This window comes from Podarcis vaucheri (genome assembly GCF_965113315.1).
Source record: "Podarcis vaucheri genome assembly, chromosome: 12".
NCBI classification, from domain to species: domain Eukaryota; kingdom Metazoa; phylum Chordata; class Lepidosauria; order Squamata; family Lacertidae; genus Podarcis; species Podarcis vaucheri.
This window is the reverse complement of record NC_138750.1, coordinates 10,062,802-10,085,231: the sequence shown is the minus strand read 5'-3', so window position 1 is coordinate 10,085,231 and position 22,430 is coordinate 10,062,802. Positions and strand designations below refer to the sequence as shown.

At 46.3% G+C, this 22,430-nt stretch overlaps 1 protein-coding gene across 3 annotated transcripts in view; it reads right to left on the bottom strand.

The window, feature by feature from the left end:
• PDE1C (phosphodiesterase 1C) overlaps nt 1-22,430 on the bottom strand; it is a 265,314-nt gene that overhangs the window by 229,295 nt on the left and 13,589 nt on the right. The window lies entirely within an intron of this gene.

The window sequence follows — 22,430 nt, the reverse complement described above, 5'->3', positions numbered from 1 at the left end:
TTCCTGTCATAGAATCATAGAATTGTAGAGTTGACAGGGACCCTGAGAGTCATCTACTCCAACCCTCCGCAGTGCAGGAATATGCAGCTGTCCCATCCATACGGGGAGCGAACCTGCAACCTTGGTGTTCCCAGCACTACGCTCTAACCCAGTGTTTCCCAACCTTTTTTGGGCAAAGGCACACTTGTTTCATGAAAAAAATCTCGAGGCACACCACCATTACAGCCCCGTGACGTCAGCGCGCAGCGTCATGCCGGGAGGGACATGAATTGCTAGCAAATTACATAATCACCTCCTTGAGAGCTGGCTCATCTTCTCTGAAGGCAGAACCCCATTAATTAACAGGACAGACTCACACCATAGCCAAGACGAGGGGGGAAAACCTCAGTCATGCACAGTCATGCACATGTGGGGGCTAAATGAGGACGAAGACCGGGCAGAGAGCAGGGTTCAAATCACCCCACCTGGCCAGGACAATCCCTGGGGCTCCCTTGGGCCACTCGCCTGACCCACCTCGCAGGGCTGTTGTTGCGAGGATAACACGGGGAGAACCACGCGCGCCCCCGGGAGCTCCTTGGAGGAGAAAGCGGGCAATGAATGCAATGCACGAAATATATGAGAGGCGACCAGGTTTTGCAGGTGAGGGGCCCCCGCCAGCCTCCACTTCCAACACCCGGCGCAACGACGCCGAAGTTTCCCCCCGGGCTCGGCTCGGGGAGCAGCGCTGCTCCCTCCGGCTCCCCTTCGCCCTCCCGGCTCTCTCTGCCGCCCACTGGGGACCCCCCTCACCTGCCAAGTCCGGAGCGCCGGTGGAAGTTGCATGCATGCATGCAGGGCGCCGTGTTGCCATTGCATTGCACTGCACTCCATACAACGCCTGCACGCATGCATTGCCTTGCACGCCCGCCAAGGGGTCTCCCCGCGGTCCGATGCGTCCCCTCCGGCGTGGATGCCGCATTGCAAAAATAAAAAACCCCCGACGCAGCCCTACCTGGGGGGCAGCCTCCGCCGCTCCGCCTCCACGGGGATCCCCGGGCTCCATCCTGCTGCCCGATCTCCGCGGGGGCGCAGGCAGGCTGCGCGGGGTCTGCGCGGAAGAACCCCTGCCCGCCCGGCCGCCGCCGCTGCGCTCATTCCATGGCCGGGAGAAGAGCGCTTCAAACAAAACGCCCGGCCCGGCAGGCCACGCCGGGAAACGTAGTTCGCGCACCCCGCGCGGGCGTGGAGCCCAAGGGCGAGGGGACTACGGATCCCGGCAGCCCCCGCGCCGGGGACGGAGGGGGAGAGGCCGGGTGCAGGGATGGAGGGACGGGTGGGCGAGCGAGTGAGTGGCAGCCGCCAAGCCTTGGCCGAGAGCCAGGAAGGGCCTCCCCGGAGGAGGAGGAGGAGGGAGGCGCAGAGCGGGAGGGAGGGAACCCCAGGGGTCATCTAGTGACGGCACCCCAATCGAAAATTTGACTTAAAAAAAAATCTTTCAATTTTTTTAATTTTTCCCGCGGCACACCAGGCAACATCTCGCGGCACACTAGTGTGCCGCGGAACAGTGGTTGGGAAACACTGCTCTAACCAAGTGAGCTCAATGAGTACCATCACAGAAAAAGCACCAGCGATTATCATTTAAAAGGGAAATGCAATGCACATATTCTGAGTGAGGAAGAATTTAGCAGATGACCTCAGGGCCGGATTTAGGTTTGATGAGGCCCTAAGCCACTGAAGGTAATGGGGCCAGCTGTCCTCTGTCACCAACAAATTGTCTCTGTCTTTTTGTGTTGAATATATGTGATATGGTAATTTATGGACCTACAGTGGTACCTCTAGTTACAAACTTAATTCATTCCGGAGGTCCCTTCTTAACCTGAAGCTGTTCTTAACTAGAGGCGTGCTTTTGCTAATGGGGCCAGCACACAATTTCCGTTCTCATCCTGGGGCAAAGTTCTCAACTCGAGGTAACTCTTCCAAGTTAGCGGAGTTTGTAACTTGAAGCGTTTGTAACCTGAGGCATTTGTAACTCAAGGTGCCACTGTGATAGGTATCTAAAACCATTTGCACATGCAGAATGTAGGCACCCTATATATAGAAATGAGCAAACCAGTGATATTTTAGGGAGCAGGCTGGTAGGCGGGGACCATTACCAGGGGCGCCGACTTATAAAAAATATTGGGGGAGCCCGCGAAAGCTCATGAATAATAAATAAGCTCATGAATATGCAGATAAAGTGGCGCCGCCTCCTCGTGAGCGAATAGGGGAGAGCGTGCTGCGCCTATTAATCAGCTCCAAAGGAAATTGGGTGGAGCTTTTGCTCGGGAGGGAGGGCAGGAGGCATGCAGCCCGACCCTGTGCATTTTGGGCTGGGGGAGGGGCGGCGGTGGCGCTCTGCTGGAGGGGCGCCCGAGATTATTGGGGGGCGGAGCCCCCCCAAACAAATTTTTGAGGGGGCTCGGGCCCCCTCAGGCCCCATGGAGTCGGCGCCTATGCCCATTACTGACATCATAGGAGCCTACACAACACAAAACACTGTTGCTGTTTTATTTTCTTTGTTTTTTATCTTATATTTTGGAAATGTACATCCAGGGGTTTTTTCCTTTAATTTTTTTTTGGGGGGGCAAGAGAGTGAGGCCCTGAGCTATAGCTTGTTTAGCTTATACGTAAATCCAGCACGAGGTGGGGGCAGGGGGACGGGCTGCCCCGGGTGCCATTCCAAAGGGGGGGTGACAAAATGCCGACCCCCGATCAGTGGCACCCCCTGGGATGCACGCCACGCCCCCACAGGTGGTGTGCCACGCCCCCAGGATGCGCGTCACACCCCCTGGGACAAATGCCGCTCTGGGTACTGGAGCAGGTTACTTCGCCTCTGACTGGGTGATCTACATCCCTTGTTCAGTTTGCTGTCCTGACTGTTGATGGGCAACTTCAAAGGCCCCTGCTGTCCCTTCTTTATCTTTAAACCAGACTTGGACCAGACCGTCCTCTGTAAATCAGGACACCCTAAAAGTCCCACAGTGGAGCTTACTTCTAGCTAACTATAATAATAATTTATTATTTATACACCACCCATCTGGCCGGGTTTCCCTAGCCACTCTGGGCAGCTTCCAACAGAATAGTAAAATACAATAACCTATTGAACATTAAAAGCTTCCCTAAACAGGGCTGCCTTCAGATGTCTTCTAAAAGTCTGGTAGTTGTTTTTCTCTTTGACATCTGGTGGGAGGGCGTTCCACAGGGCAGGTGCCACTACCGAGAAGGCCCTCTGCCTGGTTCCCTGTAACTTGGCAGAAGGCCCTCGGCGATGGACCTCAGGGTCTGGGCAGAACGATGGGGGTGGAGACGCTCCTTCCCCCACTGTCAGGCATTTGCTTCAGTTTACCAAGTGAAAAGCTTATACCATGGGACTTAGGACATGAAGGAACAACAGCAAAAGCATCTGAGTATTCCAAAGAAAACTTTTAATCCTGCTCTTTCCAGACCACAGAACAACCCCTCTGAATGGAGGCTGGCTTAAAGGGAGCATGAAAGCAAGTCTTCTCAGAGGGCTTTCCCGGGCCAGGCGACATAAATAAATCGCAAAGCTTCTGCCTCATTCTAACAGTTTCGGTGTCCGGCTTTTCTGATTCAGCTCACAATCACAAGCAAGCTCCCGACCAAAGGTGGGGTTATTGGGAAAAGATAGAAGTCTCCATCAAAGCAAGCACTGCTACCCATCTGCAAGAACAGAACAACCACACTGCATTCTGGGTAAAGAAAACAACGCCATCTGGCAATTAAAACAACAAATTTTGCCTGATTTTCAAGGTGAATACTAATGCATCTCTGAAAATCTGTTCTTATTGGCACAGAGGCCAATATAGTATGTCCCTATAATTCTCTCTCCCTCTCTCTCTCTCTCTCTCTCTCTCTCTCTCTCTCTCTGAGACAGACAGACAGACAGATTATTTTATCTTTTCAAAACAGTGCCTTGAAGGAAAATCTCCAGTAAGAAATGGCATATGGATTTGTCCTCAGAAATGTAGGTCAACCTTTTAAATGTGTTAATGCTACAGTGCCTAAAAAAAATATGAACCTCACGGATTCTGTGCCAGTTCTCAAAAACATCACATGTCACATGGAAAAGAACATATGGCAGTTTTAGACTATTTGCTATTTTTCCAATACACATATTTAAACCCAATTATGTGTGAAATGAAGCACAATTCAAGGCACATTTACTCAGAAGTAAGACCCACTAGGGTCAATGGGACTTACTCCCATGTAAGTATCCACAGAACTTCAGCTTATGGGCTTAAGGATCTGGAATTTTCAGATTACTAGCTTCTCTTAATATTTATTATTTAATATCTAAGGCTGCAATCCTCTACCCATTTAACTTGGGAGTAAGTGCTATTGAAAGCAATGGGACTTACTCATGAGTAGACATCTATAGGGCGGCACTGTTGTACGGTAGGATATATGGATGGGAATTCACAGGACAAGTGCAGAATTTCCCCTCTAAAACCTTTTATAAATAAAAATTATCACACACATAAAAATCAAATGCAGGGTTAACACTAAAAGTCACCCAACGGTCCAACACTACAAAGGAGCCAATCCCTGGGTGCAAATCTGTTGCTGCAATGGAAAATTCTCTCCTTTCTGGTAATGAAAGACTCCCATGGGGCAGTTTCCTTCGTTTCCCAAAGGAAACAGCTACTAACTTCAAAAGGTATCAGCATCACATCAGCGACACTGGGACAAACTATTTCTCTCTCTTTTTAATAACATTTGTATTGAATTTTCAACAAAAATAAAAAACAAACACAACAACCACAAAGAAAGAAAAATATACATAAAAGCAATATCAAATCCATAAAATGGGATTATCCAAATCCCGTGATTTCCCTCCCACCCCCCTCCCCTGGTTCCTTAAATTTCTTTTTCAACTGCATATCATTTCTACTCCAAATTATTTTTTCTACCACGAATGTCTTATTTCTAAAATCACAAGTGTTCTTAAAATCCTGCCAAATGTATTAACCTGTTTACAATACTTGTGTAAGCACATAATAAACATTTCCCATTCTTTTAAAAAAATTCTTGTCGTCTTCATTTCTGAGCTTTCCAGTTTATCTAGCCATTTCAGCGTAGTCCATTAACTTGGTTTGACAATCTTCTTTGGTCAAGATTGGGACAAACTATTTCAATAGTTTGAAGACTGAAGGCACTGTCCCTTGTTCCTGCTTTTAGTAAAAGGTAAAGGGACCCCTGACCATGGGTGGCCAACTCTGGGGTTGCGGCGCTCATCTCACTTTATTGGCCGAGGGAGCCGGCGTACAGCTTCTGGGTCATGTGGCCAGCATGACTAAACCGCTTCTGGCGAACCAGATCAACACACGGAAATGCCGTTTAACTTCCTACCGGAGTGGTACCTATTTATCTACTTGCACTTTGACGTGCTTTCAAACTGCTAGGTTGGCAGGAGCAGGGACCGAGCAACGGGAGCTCACCCCGTCGCGGGGATTCAAACCGCCGACCTTCTGATCAGCAAGTCCTAGGCTCTGTGGTTTAACCCACAGCGCCACCCGCATCCCCCTGCTTTTTGTTATTTATTCATTTCTCTCTTGAGAGTCCAGACATTGTCCTGAGTCTGACCATTGGTCCATCTTGCCCAGCCTTGCCGCAGGCTTTGCTTCAACACTAAGACTGCAGCTAAGGACATCTAAGGTGCCTCACGGAGGGAATGAAGGATCCTTTCTTGAGTAACTGCATGCTATTCCCGCTGGGCTTGACTTTCCACTGCTGGGCCGTGATTTAGAAGTTATTGCACCTGTACAAGTGTTATCATCTTATGTTACTTTCCATAAGTGGAATACGAGGTGCTGAAACATAAGCTCTGTGGTGAGGGTGAGTTGGGTTAACTGCATACTGGGGGGGAAAGTGAAAGACCAGAGTGCAAATTCTCCAAACAAATATTTTAAAAATGCATGGAACATTTTAATCGGCCTTTAGGGGGCAGTGTTATCAACATAGTCCAACAACATCTGGAGTATACAGTGGTACCTCGGGTTACAGACACTTCAGGTTACAGAGGATTCAGGTTACAGACTGTGCTAATCCAGAAATAGTACCCCGGGTTAAGAACTTTGCTTCAGGATGAGAACAGAAATCGCGTGGTGGCGGCACAGCAGCAGTTGGAGGCCCCATTAGTTAAAGTGGTGCTTCAGGTTAAGAACAGTTACAGGTTAAGAACGGACCTACGGAACGAATTAAGTTCTTAACCCGAGGTACCACTGTACCACATAACATAATTCGTTCTGGAGGGGCCTCCTGCTGCCGCCGTGCCACTGGAGCACGATTTCTGTTCTCATCCCGAAGCAAAGTTCTTAACCTGAAGCACTATTTTTGGGTTAGCGGAGTCTGTAACCTGAAGTGTATGTAACCTGAAGCGCAGTGGCATAGCGTGGGGGGTGCCAGGGGGGCTGGCCGCACCAGGCGCAACATGGGCGGGGGGCGCGCTCGCACTAGCAGCTCTCTGCCCCTACTAAAATCCACGGGTTAGGGAGCCCGCGCTCGCTCGGCTTGGCGAGGAGGTCGCGGAAGGGGGAGAGCGAAGCCTTCTGCCGCGGGCAAAAAAAGGAGAGGAAGCCGGGCGGGCGGGCGGGCGGGCTGGCTGGCGGGGGTCTGGCTGCGCCTGCTGCTGCCGGGCTTTGACAGCTTGGCGAAGCGGAGGGAGAGGAGCTTTATGGTAATTGCGGCTCTCTCTCCACTGGCCGCCTGGGTAGTGAGCCGAGTCGAGCAGGGAGTCTGGCGAGGGGGCGGGAAGAGACTTTTCCACCTCGCCTGGTCAAAAAGGAGAGCGGAGTCTCCTCAGGGCGCCCTCAGGCAGGGCAAGGCAAGGCAAGCAGAGCGAGGAGGAGAGAGAGGGGAAGGGGGGGGAGCAGCCAGGAAACGCTGCGGTGTGGAGGAGGAATCAGTTAAGGAGAGAAAGCGAAAAGCCTTGGAGAAAGGGAAAAAAGGAAAGAAAAGAGGCAGCTCCAGGAGAGCGCGGGGGAAAGAGAAGCCTCGCTGCTGCTGCTGCTGCTGCTTGGGAGAGTAAATTACTGTACTTGCCTTGCCCCAGGTTAGGGGGCGCAAATTAATTGCCTTGCCCCGGGTTAGGGGGCGCAAATTACTTGCCTTGCCCCGGGTGCTGATAACCCACACTACGCCGCTGCTGAAGCGTATGTAACCCGAGGTACCACTGTACAAGCGATCTATGAATGGGTGTCCCACAGGCTGCCAGATTCCAGGAATGAATAGCTGAATACAGCTTGGTGGCAGTTCTCCTCTATCTCCAAACTTTGCATCCCCCCCCCCGCTAAACTCATCTTAAGCGTCCGGTCCACACAGGCTGCCCACTGCCCTCCCCATCCCTTCTCGTCTTCCAGCGGTTAATCAATGGCACTTATAATTGTGAGAAAACAGTCTCTGTTTGTGTCTCTTAGCCAAGATTTTTTTCATTATCCTACACCATTGGGCAGAAAACCAAGGAGAGGATATGGTGCGAAAGGATATTTCAGCAGCCTGAGTAAATGCCATAAATTAGTCCTCTTCAAACATTGTTGCATAACCCTACACTTAAGGTACCTTGTTTTTAAAATCAACAACTGGCTTGGCGAGTCCCTAGAGCAGGAAATGCTGGCAAACACTATAAGGCAGATAAAGCCGACATATTCCTTGCGGACTCTGTTTGATGCAGAGAGGCGTTCTGTTTTTTCAGTCACCTCAACTGTATTTCTAGACTGAACATCAACACCAAAGCATTGGAAAAATGTTGAAGGGTATGGAGTAATCCAACCCCCAAGCCATCTGAAGACAATCCTTTAGAAGGCAGTTTTTTAAATCTTTAATGTTATATTATGTTATTATATATGTTGGAAGCTGCCCAGAATGGCTGGGGCAGAGTGTGGGGTATAAATAGTAAAATTATCATTATGGAATGGGACGTCCCTATTTTCATCAGATAAATGTTGGAGGGTATGAAAATGTCTCCATACTCTTTGCTTACTTGTGCTGTTCTCTTTTGGTGAGGACAGGACTGACCCTTGGGAAAGGAAGAGGAGACAGCGCTTGTGAGGAGCTGGAAGACTATAATCAAGGAGCAAGGAGGAGGATGACAAGCCAAGCTTTCTCAAAGTTGGCCACAAAATACACCTTCTGAGGCTGCCACAGAACCAGCTTCCTTTGCCTCACACTAGTGAATAGAAGGGGGAATATGACGCAAGCGGACAATTTCTCCCTCTCAATATTGATGGCTGGATGGATTGCACTTATATACAGTGCCACCTTTCTGCCAAGGCAGTTTACCATTTTAAAACGCGGAAACACATAAATGATATGAAATGTAAAGTTGGCCCAGTGGTTGGTGGGAGCAAAAGTTTGACTGGGGCAGACCCTGAAGTTGTCTGCCTGCATTTCTCACCCTAGAACAACTACTACATATTTATATAGGGGTTTTTTTAATAAAAAAAAAGTTAAAGCCATTTGCCATTTGAAAAGTTTTCACAACTCCCCCCCCCCCCCATTTAGAACAACAGCTTTGGTGTTTCAACAACATTCAGCCGAGGGCAGGGGGAATCTGCACGTGAGAAATCCACATGGGATCTCATTTACTAATGCTATGACATTTAAAATAAGAGTTCTAGCTCAAGGGACCTGTGCCACATTGTGATTCACAAATAAGAGAAAACAAGGTTTGAATGAAATATATAGAGCACCACTTCCCTCAGCATGTAGGAAAGCCCTGTTCCCCCAATTCACTGTTACTGATTGATTTCTATATATTTATTTAAGAAGTCACTTCTAGGAAACCAAAATTTAATATTCATTTTAGAGGGAATGCTGTAGACCAAATATTTCTCTTTCCTCAGATCTGAGCAATTCTCTCCAGGAAACCTAAAGGAATGGGAAAGAAGAGGCAAATAAGCCACTTTGCTTTGCCAAAACAGCTTGGGACTAAGTTACCTGAAAGAGCTCCTTTCCCTGTATGTAAATACTGGAACCGTAATGCCCTCTTCAGAGGCTCTGCTCTGGTTAGGAGTGGATGGCACTGTCAATTTTGGTTTCTCTCAGTTTCTCATTTTTCCAAGCTTAGGTTCAGTTTGCCATATTTCCACATTACTTTGCTATACAGTCGTACCTTAGAAGTAGAACGGAATCTGTTCTGGAAGTCCGTTCGACTTCCAAAATGTTCGAAAACCAAAACACAGCTTCCGATTGGCTGCAGGAAGCTCCTGCAGCCAATCGGAAACCACAGAAGCCCTGTCAGACGTTTGGCTTCCAAAAGAACGTTTGCAAACCCACTCACATCCAGTTTTCGATTGTTTGGGAGCTGGAAAGTTCGACTCCCAAGGTGTTTGGGAGCAAAGGGACGACTATGTTCTATGAGAGACCAGGACATACTTATCTATGTTATTGAAAGCCATGTTGTTGTTGTTGTTGTTGTTGTTGTTGTTGTTGTTGTTGTTTAGTCGTTTAGGGACTCGTGTCCAACTCTTCGTGACCCCATGGACCAGAGCACGCCAGGCACTCCTGTCTTCCACTGCCTCCCGCAGTTTGGTTAAACTCATGCTGGTAGCTTCGAGAACACTGTCCAACCATCTCGTCCTCGGTCGTCCCCTTCTCCTTGTGCCCTCCATCTTTCCCAACATCAGGGTCTTTTCCAGGGAGTCTTCTCTTCTCGTGAGGTGGCCAAAGTATTGGAGCCTCAGCTTCAGGATCTGTCCTTCCAGTGAGCACTCAGGGCTGATTTCCTTCAGAATGGATGCGTTTGTTCTTCTTACAGTCCATGGGACTCTCAAGAGTCTCCACCAGCACCATAATTCAAAAGCATCAATTCTTCGGCGATCAGCCTTCTTTATGGTCCAGCTTTCACTTCCATACATCACTACTGGGAAAACCATAGCTTTTACTATACGGACCTTTGTTGGCAAGGTGATGTCTCTATATTCTAAGATGCTGTCTAGATTTGTCATTGCTTGAAAGCCATGCAATGGTCCAAAAACCCTGAACTGAAATATTACCTCAGAACTTGAGAGCACAGAGCAAGGGAGAGTGAATGAAGAACACACCTTTGATCTGAGGTGCCTTTATATTTCATTCTGAGAGGCAAAACGCCCAACAAACTCAAGTGTCCAATGTGTCTTCACATTGGGCCAAGCAACATGCAACATACAAATAAGTTTTTTGAGATCCTAGAATCCCTTTTCATGCCAATGGAAATTCCTTCTTCGGAATATTTGCTCAAGAGATTGCCCAAGCTGCATGTTTTTGTTTTGTTTTCTGAGGAGCAATCTGCTTTTGTCCTTGGCAAATGAACAAAATACTTGTTGTTTTCAGATCATTTTAATGAATGAACTGGGTGTAGCCAGCCCAGGTGTTGTCTTAGCAGCTCTCTATAGAGAGCCTGCCCTAACCCAAGAGGGGTTAAATCCCAGGGGAGTCTTAATCCCCCTGAAGGTTCATTAACAAAGAGGAGGAATTTCCTAAGAACCATTCAAAACTGTTTTCATGGGTGCCAATTATATACAGTTTTCTTTGCACTTCTATTTAAGTCATGGGTTTCCTAAATGCAACAGATAATAGGGAGGATATTTGGTTTTTCGGGTGCAGGCCCAATATCTTCGTATTTTTACAACAGGAGCAGGGAAAATTTTCCAGCTAGCATCCTTAGGTTGCAAAACTGCCCCAGGCCATTTTGACAGGTGGGATGGGCAGGGCTGAGACCAGGTGAAATGTTTTCCTTTACCCTCACGGTTTGAAATCAAATGTCATAGGCAGGCACTGGTGATCTACTGAACAGAGGAATCGTTCTGAGAAAAAAGCTTAACTGTCAGTTTAAAAGATATTCGCCCTGTTCAGCTGCATAGCCAAAGTGCCAACTTCCTGTGCCCTTTCTATCTAGGATGGCAATTTATGCATCATCAATAGAGAGGACAAAACAGTACACAGATTTGCACGGGATTTGCAAAAGTTTATTTGTATGTCTGGGGCGCTGTGGTCTAAACCACTGAGCCTCTTGGGCTTGCCGATCGGAAGGTCGGCGGTTCGAATCCCCGCAATGGGGTGAGCTCCCGTTGCTCAGTCCCTGCTCCTGCCAATCTAGCAGTTTGAAAGCACGTCGAAGTGCAAGTAGATAAATAGGCACCACTCCAGCGGGAAGGTAAACGGCGTTTCCGTGCGCTGCTCTGGTTCACCAGAAGCGGCTTAGTCGTGCTGGCCACATGACCTGGAAAAACTGTCTGCAGACAAACTTCAGCTGCCTCGGCCAGTAAAGCAAGATGAGTGCTGCAACCCCAGAGTCGTCCGTGATTGGACTTAACTGTTAGGAGTCCGTTACCTTTTTCTTTCTTTTTTTTTTTGTATGTCTAGAGGCAAATTTAGAAATAATTGCCATCCTATAAATAGGAATGCACTATATTTCGCCTTGGCCAGGAAGACTATAGTCTTCAAGCGCCCTTCAAACACAGGACCCCTTGCAACAGAGGACTATCTTCTGTAAACTATATCTGCCTTTTTAAGCAAATTTTTCCCCTTCTGTACACATTTTGGGGTTGGAAAACCGTATTGCAAAATTCAGAGAAGTGCAAGTTTCAAAGGATAGGTGTGTTTTGTTTCATGTATTCTTTTGGGGAGTTGAATTAGGTCAGGTCACATTAAAATTCAAACTGAGCCAAATTTCTTCCCCATCAGCTAAGTCACAAATTCTGCAAGCTTTTGTGCTTTGTTAATGACTTATTCTAGGATAGTAACCCAAGGTTTAATAACTAGTAAGCAAACCTGCCCACTGGATATATAAAAATGCTGGGTTCTTTTCTTTTTTACCGCTCCTGTTTTTGTAATTCTCCACTTCTCCAACTCCTTCTTCACCTCCTCCCTGAAAAAACCCATTTAATCATTTTATCCTATTAATGTCTTTTCATCAAAATACATTTCATACCTGCCTGTATTGCTTGTTGTGCTTTTTCACTTCTCCAGCTGTAGAATGGAGATAACAGTTATCTACTTTGGGTGAAGTTGATATTCATTAAAACTGTTTTGACATCGTGTATGGAAAGTGTCATAGGACTCAAACATACCAGTTTTTATTCCCATAAACTATTTTTCCCAGTTTTAACACCACTGCCAGCATTATACAGACACTTGCCCCCTAAAAAAACTTTTTTTTTAATCGTATCATTTAAACATGTCGTTTTGCAACAGCAATTGTCATCATAACCAAGGCTCAATCCAGTCCAGAGTGTGTAACAGAAACAGGGCGAGAAACAGAAGTGGATGGAGCAATAAATGTGTATTTTACCTTTGTATAGTAAGCTAATTTCTACACACACAACTCTCTTGTTAGGTATAGTAATTTAATTCACTGAAATTAAATTACTTGTATGCATTACTATGTGTTTAAATTTGATTGGTTGGTAACTGAATTCTAGGGAGTTCTCTAGTAGTTCTCACATGATTGGCTAACGTTAGTCACATGGGAGGTATCTAGTGAAGGAGAGACTCCGTTTTATATGAAGCAAGATGACTGTGCTTTAGAATCCACTGTGAACACTGCTAAGTTGAATAGAGTGTCAGAGTGCTTCTTCTACGCTTGAAAGAAAGAGCAAAGTTGCAGGAGAAGGTAAAAGTGGAAATCTCTCATAGGAGCTACAAGGCATGGGCTAATTGACATATGGAGGCTGGAAGTGCTGAGCTCTGGACAGGGATGAAAATACAGTTGTTTGGAAGTTATACGAAGAGACTGTAAGGCCACGTTTGGAGAAGCATGTGACTGTAAATATTATGTTTTAATTCATCTATAAGTTTCTGCAAGTAAAGTTTTTGAATGTTAAAGTCTGGGCAGATGAAGATGATGGAGTTTATGGAGCTGGCTGATCTCACCGGGAGAATCTGCGACCAGAAAGAAGAGGAACACCAAGAAGATTGGAAGAAATTTAAAGACTATTTAAATAAATATTGCAATATTAAAGATATGTAATCACTTGAAAGAATCAATTAGGCCTAGGATTAAATTGGGATTAAATAAATAAATAAGAAAATGTACGATAAGAAAAGTTAGGAAATATGATTATGACTGTGATAGTGTTTTATGAAATAATGATATTGGAAACTGCTATATAAAATTACTAAGAAACTCAGATGGAAGAGATTTGAGAAAGTCAAGTAATATGTTTATGAAGATGGATTTTGAGTAATTAATTAAGTTTCAGTTTATGTGGTGATTTGATGTATTTTATGTTTTATGGTTTTTTTTTCTTTTTTCCGTTTCATTCTTTTTTCTTTATTATTGTTGGCTTTTTCTGTTATATTTATGTATGGAAAATAATAAATAATATTAGGGGGGGAATGAATGTTAAAGTCTGGATATTGATTCCAAAGAAGGGAGTCAGTCATATATATGATTTGAGCTTCTTAGCTGCATTTTTGCTACCCTTTACTTCAGTATTTCCGACCTCAACTCAGGCGGTAAAGAGTTCAAAAACGCATGCCAGCCAGGCAACAACATCCAAGATGGGAGTGAAGCAAGACTGGAGAGGGTTGTGTGACCTGGGGGGGGGGGAGTCCCAAACACTAAACAGAGACCCAGGAGGCTGCATTTTTACCACAGTCCTGAGGTTCCCTGTAATGAACACAACTGGAGAAGTCAAAAAGCACAGCAAGCACAGAGTATACAACAACTTCACCCTTCCAAAAAGTGAGTTACTAATGTATCTGCAATTCAGATACGTAGAGTTCATCTCATCAGCAGGCCAAGGAAGAAGGGGTGAGTGAAGATTTACATCAAGAACAAAGGTGGAAGGAGACCAGCAGTGCTTCCCACGCACCAAGAGGCTGCTGTAGAGATGGCAAGGGCCGTTGGGTCTCTTCCAACTCATAAGACTCTATGATTATATGACTTCCGATGAGGTGATAGATCTTGCCTCCAAGGAGCGTGCCAGACCTGTTGTTGCCACTGCTGCAGCAACAGTGGGTGATGCATTCCTTGGAGGCCAGATCTGCTGTCCCTGTGGATTCTGCCATCCAAGGCGGTCGCTTCCCCTTGCCTCATGAGTGAGTTGGCCCTCACCTTTGTAACAATGGGCTGGATGTGACTGGCTCAGGACCCAGAGCAGCCTCCAACCGGTTGCTTGTTTAGGCAAATCACGGCCAGCCCTCCACTTATCACTACTGGTGGCACCACAGGTATCAATCATCTACAATCAAAAGGATGCTACCCACACTGAAAATCAAAATGAAGAGGACCCAAACTACGTTCCTGGGCTTCCAGAAAACATCAACAGCCACCTGCAGAGGGGAAATGACTCTTCATTTCCCAGCAGATCACTGTAAGATTCTTAGCTTTATGATCATCATCATCATCTTGTATTATTCTTAAACAAGTGCTCTGTGATTTGTATTAACTTCCTTGTGCAAACCAACAGGGGAAAAAGGTTAAAGTAGGCAGGCAGGCAAATAAATAAATAAGTAATGTCTCACTTTGTATGAGTTGCTCCTAGCCCTAGTCAACCAGAGCATGTCTAGAAATTTTGCATGCGAAAGGTTCCCGGCATCTCTAGTTGAAAGGCCTTTGGTAGGGGGGATGGGAAAGAGCCCAGAAAGCCAGTACCAGCCTGAGCAGACAGTGGTTCACCATATGAAGATGATTTGATCATGAGATACCTGGCAACAAAGGTACCTACCACATTTCTATAGTACCCTCAGGAAATTAACTGTGTACATTTCTGTCCAGTACAGGCCGAGTGAACTCACATTTCAGAAAAAAGCAGCAATCAGAAACAGAGGGAGAACCTTTAAACTTGTATGTGTGGACACAGAGTTGCTTTATTCCAGGTCAGACTATTTATTGTCTACTCTGACCGGCTACCCGACCATTTAACCGGAGATGCTGGACCTTCCGTATGCATTAGAAGTATGTACTTTCCTTCACCCTAAAATTTGAACCATCTGGAGCGCCTGCTTGTATTGTTCACTCGTTGCTCATGAATGGTGAGGTAGCATTCTATTCACAGACGCCTGTCCATACTGTTTCCTTTACATTGGCTTCATAATTGCAGTGTGTTGACTGCAAATTATGAAGAAATGTTTTGTGATGAAAGCCACACATTGACAAGTACCATCTGGAATGGCATCTAGTAGGATGTTCTTTAAAATATATGAAGTTGCTGCTTTAAAAATAAGGGGGGGAAGGATTGTGGGAGCTATGAATGCAACCATGCCATATCCCAACCACAGGTAAATGTCTCATATCACTCACTTCCAGCTGTTTGCAGCTTGTGGCAAGCCATGGGCATGCTTTGGAGGCCTCTGGAAGTCAGGCCATAACAAACTACCCTAAATGCAAGTCAGTGAGGGCATGCCAAAAGCTACTCCCAGCATTCAGTCGCAGAAGAAGAAGAAGAAGAAGAAGAAGAAGAAGAAGAAGAAGAAGAAGAGGAGGAGGAGGAGTTTGGATTTGATATCCCGCTTTATCACTACCCGAAGGAGTCTCAAAGCGGCTAACATTCTCCTTTCCCTTCCTCCCCCACAACAAACACTCTGTGTGGTCAGTGAGGCTGAGAGACTTCTCTGAAGTGTGACTAGCCCAAGGTCACCCAGCAGCTGCATGTGGAGGAGCGGAGACGCGAACCCGATTCACCAGATTACAAGTCCACCGCTCTTAACCACTACACCACACTGGCTCTCACCACACTGAAGGGTGTGTATGGCAGGCTTGAGGGTTTAAGAAATCCATGTGGGATTGACTTTTCCACAAAATGGTATGTGCTCATGAAAAGTGATTCTTTTTCTTAAATGAAAATAGTCACGGATATATTTGTACCCCATTTGGTTTGAGTTTTATTTGCCATGTTTAAAGACCACCTAAGCCAAGAACAACTGCTTTCCTTCTAGTTCTTCCCATGCTATAACAATAAGAAGCAAGTCAACATCAATGTAGTGAAGGGTGGGGCTCAGAAAACCAGCATGCCTCACCCTTGTTGCTGGCCCTATTCTTCCCCCACCACAGACACCATGATGGGTGAGGTCTCGGCCATTTTAATTACCCCCATTATGGTAAAGGTAAAGGGACCCTGACCATTAGGTCCAGTCGTGACCGACTCTGGGGTTGCGGCGCTCATCTCGCTTTATTGGCCAAGGGAGCCGACATACAGCTTCCAGGTCATGTGGCCAGCATGACTAAGCTGCTTCTGGCAAACCAGAGCAGCACACAGAAACACCGTTTACCTTGCCACCACTTTGACGTGCTTTCGAACTGCTAGGTTGGCAGGAGCAGGGACCGAGCAACGGGAGCTCACCCCGTCGCGGAGATTCGAACCGCCGACCTTTAATCAGCAAGTCCTAGGCTCTGTGGTTTAACCCACAGCGCCACCTGTGTCCCTGTACTCCCATTATAATGACCCCTAATGTGGCATACGTAGGGATGCCTCTGAAGATGGTTCAGAAAATTCAGCTGGTGTAGAATTCGGTGGGCAGGTTGCTCAACTATAAATTCTTAAATGGGTCAGGACCATGATCCCTCAAGGACCACCCCTCCCCATATGAATTGACCCAGACCCTGTGATCATCATCATGAGGCCCTTCTTTGTGGGTCTCCCTCTACAAGATGTTCAGAGGGAGGCAACATGAGACTGGGCCTTTTCTGCATTGTCCCCCTGCTGGTGGAATGCTCTGCCCAGGGAAGCTTGCCTGGTGCCTTCCTTACATATATTTAGGTGCCAGGCAAAATTGTTCCTCTTCTCCCTGTGGGGGTGGGGGTGGCATTGCTTTTGCTTGTTACTATGTTCTATATTTTTGTTTTTTAATATTGTAAACCACCCTGTGATCCTCAGATGAAGGTCAGTATAGAAATTTAATAAATGATAATAAGTAATAAATAACTCGGTAACAGTGGCCACCACCACCCCAATGTCTTGGAGTGGTAATACACTCTGGGGGCAGTGTGGGTAGTTACAATGGCAGGCAACTCGACTATATGGAACTTGCCGAACTGACTGGGAGACTCCAAGACCAGAGAGAAGAGACGGTGGAAGAAGATTGGAAGAAGTTTAAGGAATATTTGAAAAAAATATGATAATATTTAAATCTTAGAATAGTTTTGGACGTGGATATAGGCTGTAGGGTTAGAAGTAGAACATAGTGTATTTAAAAACAGTATTACTTGTAAGGGATAAAATGTCAAGATTTTTATGGTAAGTGTGATTAAAAAATGGTTAAAAATTATGATACAGTGGTACCTCGGGTTAAGAACTTAATTCGTTCTGGAGGTCTGTTCTTAACCTGAAACTGTTCTTAACCTGAAGCACCACTTTAGCTAATGGGGCCTCCTGCTGCCGCCGCACCGCCGCTGCACGATTTCTGTTCTCATCCTGAAGCAAAGTTCTTAACCCGGGGTACTATTTCTGGGTTAGCAGAGTCTGTAACCTGAAGCGTATGTAACCTGAAGCGTCTGTAACCCAGGTACCACTGTATATGTAAACTGTTAAAGATGAGGTAAAATGAAAATCAGATGGGGGGACTTGGGGAAGCTCACCTAACAATGTTTAGAAAAAATAAGGATAAGACAAGAGTTTGGCTGTATTGTCTGTTTTTCTGTTTGTGTTGTTAAGTTGTGTTATAAAATGAATAAAAAAAAATTGGTGGGATAAAATACAATGGCAGGCAACTCGCAACTTCCTGGTGCAGATCTCTGGAGCGCAATCCTGGACAGTGTGTGTGGAAGTCCTGGGCCGCCCAGACAGCAAGATCCAACTTCTCAGCCTCATTGATGTGGTCCAGAGGAAAGCAGAGCACTATGTTTAGCACCAGAATAGAAGAAGAAGAAGAAGAGTTTGGATTTGATATCCCGCCTTTCACTCCCCTTCAGGAGTCTCAAAGCGGCTAACATTCTCCTTTCCCTTCCTCCCCCACAACAAACACTCTGTGAGGTGAGTGGGGCTGAGAGACTTCAGAGAAGTGTGACTGGCCCAAGGTCACCCAGCAGCTGCAAGTGGAGGAGCGGAGAATCGAACCCGGTTCCCCAGATTACGAGACTACCGCTCTTAACCACTACACCACACTGGCTCTATAGCTGCAGGAGGTGCCGGAAGGAGGCATTCAAGATGGCATCCCAACGTCTTAGGGACTCCACTCCGTATTTGTATAGTGTTTACTGCTTAGCCTTTTCTTCTCCTGAAGACAAAGACCACCACACTGCTATTGATCATCAAAATCTCCAGCAGGTAGACACACTGTGGGAAGGGACAGAATTAGAAGGGCACTTAAAGAGTGCCGTTGGGAGCAGGGCTCATATCTGGTTTCCACATGAGCTGGTCTGAGTGTAAACAGACTTCTGTATTTTCATCTGGCTTCAGTCCCTGCTATTTCACGTAGGCTCCACTTCACAGGCATAGGCAAACTCGGCCCTCCAGATGCTTTGGGACTACAGCTCCCATCATCCCTGACCACTGGTCCTGTTAGCTAGGGATGATGGGAGTTGTAGTCCCAAAACATCTGGAGGGCCGAGTTTGCCTATACCTGCATTAGTGTCTAACCACAACAAGCAATGCCTACATGTTTTGGGACCTCATAGTAGGCAGCCATAAGGCATGAATTGGGTCTTTTGTCTCTCCAGATTCATCATGAACATTACACCTGATATTCCATGCTTTAGCTTCTGAACGTGGAGTAGGGAAACTCTGTTGCTTCTAATGCTTGATTTTTACACTCTTGCTCATAAACTTTCCTGCCTTGGAAATTGCACAAACCCCAGCTATCCCTCACTTCTGGCAAAGCTGCTTGCTAGCCCTGAAAGATGATGATGATGATGATGATGATGATGATGATGATGATACCATGAACAAATCCTCCTACAGAAAAATAAAATAATTACAGAACGTGGGCCTGAAGGCATACGCCTCCTTTCACTGAAATGTTGACAGGGAACTTAATTTTGTAAAAGAATGGGGTTTTTTGAAAGAAAGAAAGAAAGAAAGAAAGAAAGAAAGAAAGAAAGAAAGAAAGAAAGAAAGAAAAGACTATATACAAAACAGACCTCAAGCACGAGTGACTAAGCATAACACAAACATACACTGCCGGATGGGAATATCTCCCTAAGGTTTCATTTAAATATCGGTGTGGAGACAGTTAGAGATAATTAGGCATGTAAAGTAAGCAAATGCCTGATAAACTAAAAGACTAGAACTAAACGGCGATGTAGCGTTCAAAAGGGCAACATGCACCAAAATGACAAGAAGAAATTATGGCAGGGAAGGCAACCCAATAAAATGGCATGAATGATTTTAAATAACAGAGAGAATCTGTGTAGAATATAGGTGCTGGAGAATAAACAGAATCTCCAGAGAAAGAACATTTACTCTGACTACTTTGTCAGTTAAACAAGCACATTTTCCCAGAGAAGGCTGATCTTTGTTATCGGGGGCGTTGTAATTGGCATTTTCAATGCTTATGCACACCCGCCTTCAAGAACAATTAAACCTCCTATATTAGCAGCAGACTTGGGAATAAGGATGATAAATCTGAGAAGCAATTGTAGAGGCATATTAATGGCATTTATCTGAATGGAGAGGAGAGATGAAAGCTGAGAAGCATTACAAGACTACCTGTAGTGAGATTTAAGAGTACCGAATGGTTTGGCTATGAAACCACAGCACCATGTTCTGGTGGCAACTGTGAAATGTCTTCCGCCATAGTTAGCAGAAATGACAATCTAATGAACTCCTAGAGTTGCATCTGTGCTGTGCAGTGGATCCAAACGAGTTCAAGAAAGCAAAATGTGTTTTACAAAACTCGGACTATAAGACACGAAGGGAGAAATTATGGCCCTCCAGATGTTGTGACACAACTCCTCTCATCATCTTTGATCAATGGCCCTGCTGGCTGCGGATTATGAAATCAGGAAGGATCTGGAGGCAGGAAGACTGGGTGCCATCCTCTGTCATAAGGCAACACTATCCAAGTCCATTCCACACAATAAAGTGGCAGAATAAAGGCATACCAGATGGGAGTGGTCTACCTATCTTTCTTGCCTGTCCCAAGAGATCCATTTGGGAAAGTTAATATCCCCTATGAGATCCCCACTGTCCTAAAATTCATCAGTGTGTCCAAAATTCTGGCCTCAGTGGAGCAGGCTTTCCCTAAGTGGAACCCATCGCAAATGGCAAATCTTGCATTCTGCAATTTCAGTGAAGACAGTTGTAGCTGTTCTTTCCAGTTCTTGCTCCTCTGCTGGGGAAGGCTCCTCCTCCTGAAGCCTCTCCTCCTCAAGGAGGAGAGAAGTTGTGAGCAGGAGCTGTTTCCCACGTTGGCAGGGGGCATTTCACCTCCTGCCCAGCTGCTCCAGCTGCTGCGCCACGCCCCCAGGCAGCCAGCCAATCGAGTGGAGGCTTGGGGTGGGGTTTAGCCGCTCAAACGTGGCCACGGCAGCGTTTCCCAGCCATTGTGCTGCTGCTTCTCGTCGGATCACCCACCCTCCCTCCCATAGTTCATTGCTTGGTTCTTGACATTGCTATGGACCTGTGGTTGGTCGCCTTGGTTGTCCAAGGGGCCTGGTAGGGATTTTTATCCATCTGGCAAATTGGCACCAGCCACTTGGCTTTTTCGCCTACCTCATAGAAAATCATCACAACTTTTGGGTATTGGTGGTTAGGCATTGGAATATGGTTGTGGATTGGAGGGCAGGGTGTGGCCATCGCCTACCCCTCCACTTTATGGGTATTCCGGTAAAGGAATCCGGCAGTCGTGGATCCTGTCCGACGCCCTTGCTGGTGGCTGGGGCCATGGCACAGCCCCCGGTGACATCAGGGGGAGCTTTTAGTTGTATTTGCATCAACAAGCTCCTCCCACTGATAGTTAACCCTTGATAGACTCACCCCTCCCTGAAGGGGTGGAGTCACGCTCTGTTGTTTTATCCAGTGCCTAAGCCAATACCTCTCACATGCTGTAATCAATAAAGTTGTGGCCTTTTTTAGCCCATTAACCTAATATACCGTGTCCATGTGTCTTTCTTATCCTCAAATGGGTGGCGGGTCCTTGAATCACAACTGTGTGTTTAAGGAGAGTGGTGAACATACTTCTAGTCAGTTCTTAATGTGTATTGTTTAGGCAAAGGCAAGTCCTGAGCCTCAGATGAAGTGGAGAATTTGCTGCCTGGTATGCTTAACATTTGAAGAATATAGCAGCAGTGGCAATGAAGCACCAAGGCTGGCTTAAGACATTTTTCTGCTTGAGGCAAATGGCAAAGTAGTGCCTCCTCCCATTTTAGGTACAGAATCCAAATGGGCTGACCCTTCACTTTATTTCAACCCTCCACCATACATGAGAGCAGCAGAATAGCTGGCCAGAGGGTGGGAGTGACAGAAGGCTACTGCTTCCCCATCCTCCAACATCCACCACCTGAGGCAGCAACCTCACTCTGCCTAATGGTGGGGCTCTCATTGTGCCTGTATATGAACAACTTCAGACTTCTTCCTTTTCTCAGAAAACCAGAACTACATTGTAGGAACCCATGCCTCCCTCCTCAGGCCACCATTAATCCTGCTTCCAGAGAACAAATACTGGTGTAGGAAGAAGCCATAACATTACTCCACACCAGAGATACATAAAAGAGGCAGAAATAACGAGAGAAGTTATTTCTATGCTCAAGCATACTGTACTCTGTGTATGACCTTTACACCAGGGAGATTTTAGACCAAAGTGGTGCCTGCCAGATAATAATAATAATAATAATAATAATAATAATAATAATAATAATAATAATTCATTTATACCCCAGCCATCTGGCTGGGTTTCCCCAGCTACTCTGGGCGGCTTTCAACATAATATTAAAATACAATAACCTATTAAACATTAAAAGCTTCCCTAAACAGGGCTGCCTTCAGATGTCTTCTAAAAGTTTGGTAGTTGTTGTTCTCTTTGACATCTGGTGGGAGGGCGTTCCACAGGGCGGGTGCTACCACCAAGAAGGCCCTCTGCCTGGTTCCCTGTAACTTGGCTTCTCGTAGCGAGGGAACCGCCAGAAGGCCCTTGGCGCTGGACCTCAGTGTCTGGGCAGAACAATGGAGGTGGAGAAGCTCCTTCAGGTATACTGGACCGAGGCCATTTAGGGCTTTAAAGCTCAGCACCAACACTTTGAATTGTGCTCGGAAACATACTGGGAGCCAATGTAGGTCTTTCAAGACCGGTGTTAGATGGTCTCAGCGGCCGCTCCCAGTCACCAGTCTAGGTGCCACATTCTGGATTAGTTGTAGTTTCTGGGTCACCTTCAAAGGTAGCCCCACATAGAGCGCATTGCAGTAGTCCAAGCGAGAGATAACTAGAGCATGCACCACTCTGGTGAGACAGTCTGCAGGCAGGTAGGGTCTCAGCCTGTGTACCAGATGGAGCTGATAAACAGCTGCCCTGGATACAGATTTGACCTGCGCCTCCAT